This window comes from Micropterus dolomieu, unplaced genomic scaffold (genome assembly GCF_021292245.1).
Source record: "Micropterus dolomieu isolate WLL.071019.BEF.003 ecotype Adirondacks unplaced genomic scaffold, ASM2129224v1 contig_10649, whole genome shotgun sequence".
Lineage (NCBI taxonomy): Eukaryota > Metazoa > Chordata > Actinopteri > Centrarchiformes > Centrarchidae > Micropterus > Micropterus dolomieu.
In genome coordinates, this window is record NW_025739635.1 from 1 (window position 1) to 1,584 (window position 1,584).

Genomic DNA, 1,584 nt, shown 5'->3' on the forward strand with positions numbered 1-1,584 from the left:
ACAAGGCAGGAGAAGGGTGCACCGCCCCCGGAGGCACTGCAATACCGGGTCGATGCGTGGAGTGGACGGAGCAAGCCCCTCGTCTCAGCTCCCGGTGCTAAAAATCCATTTAATATGTTGCCCCCTTATAGGGGACATATCAGATATTAAACTGATAAGAACAGATTTTTTTTTTTTTTTTTTTTTTTTTTGAAAAATATATTTTATTTGACATAAACATTCAATACAACCATTTCAGTACTTGCATCCCACCTATATTAATACCACATCCAAAACAAAACAACAAACCTCCCCTTCGGCATCTCTATACACAGGGTCCCTTTGTTACCTTAATTAGTAAAAAAAGAAAAACAACAATAACAAAACACAAGGTATTCATCAATAACTCGTGGAACCCAGTACTCGAGCCCTCTCTTTTTTTTTCGCATTATGATGCATGGCATGTATGCATGAAGAGACCATAACAAAACCACTCCCATAACCATCATAATAAATCCACAACACCTTCTGTTGACCTCTATGAATTACCATAAATCATTTTCCATCTGTCTTGGATCGAGTCAATACCCCATTTTCTAATTTCTAATTGGTATCGCCTCTCTATTGAGTCTTCAATGCTGTTTATAGTTCCCAACACTGACCACTTGGTTCCTCCATTTAGCCCATCACATCTTACCTCCCACAACTTGTACTTTACTATAGATACGAGAAGCACTACTTTATGCAGTTTCTCCCTCTCCATATTAAAATCCATGTAAAGAACCCCTTCCCATGTCATATCCCTCAAAAAAACAAACTTTTTACCCAACCCCTCCCAAATTTGTTGTGCAAAAAAACACTCAAATAATGCATGTTCCACCGTTTCTTTTCCCAAACATCCCTCTCTTGGACAGTACTTACTTCTTGTTAGGCCATGATTAAACAAGGTGTTTCTTACTGCTAATCTCCTGTGAAGCACCAACCAATTAAAATCTTTCAACTGATTGTCCAACTGCTTATACTGTGTTCTCTTCCATACTTCAGAAGGAATATGAACAGTTTCTCTTGGGTTGAACCTGGCCATCAATTCCTCATACAGTTTTCTATGACTATCCCAACACTCCTTGTACTTCTTAGCCCAACTGATTATTCCTTTATAGTACAAAGGCATAACCTCAGCTTTGGGAGACCTGTTATCCCATGCTACCCCTAAGGGCCTCAAATGCATAGCAAGCCAAAATTTCATTAAAGAGTGACATTTATGTTTTGGTGGTGACATAGTTATTTTACAGATATTTGAAAAGAAAATCACGTTCAACTTCAACCTGACATTTGGCATGTCTTTACCTCCTCTCTCAATAGGCTGGTACATTATTTCTCTTTTAATATATTCATACCCTCCCCACATGAAATTAAACAACATCCTTTGCAACTTTAAGCAAATCATTGCCGTCATGGGAAAAACACATGCCACATGAAGTAAGGCTGGCAATATATCGGCTTTTATAGCTAGGACTTTGCCACTGAATGACAGTTTTCTCAATTTCCACATATTGAGCTTTGATAGCACTTTAGCTAATCTTACCTCCCAATTACTTTCAACAT

The 1,584-nt window shown here is 38.4% G+C and overlaps 1 non-coding gene across 1 annotated transcript; it reads right to left on the reverse strand.

Annotated features, from left to right (window-relative positions):
• Positions 1-11: 11 nt before the first annotated feature.
• Positions 12-202, reverse strand: LOC123965667. Its single transcript, XR_006823751.1, has one exon. It is a non-coding gene; the product is annotated as a U2 spliceosomal RNA (small nuclear RNA).
• Positions 203-1,584: the final 1,382 nt, after the last annotated feature.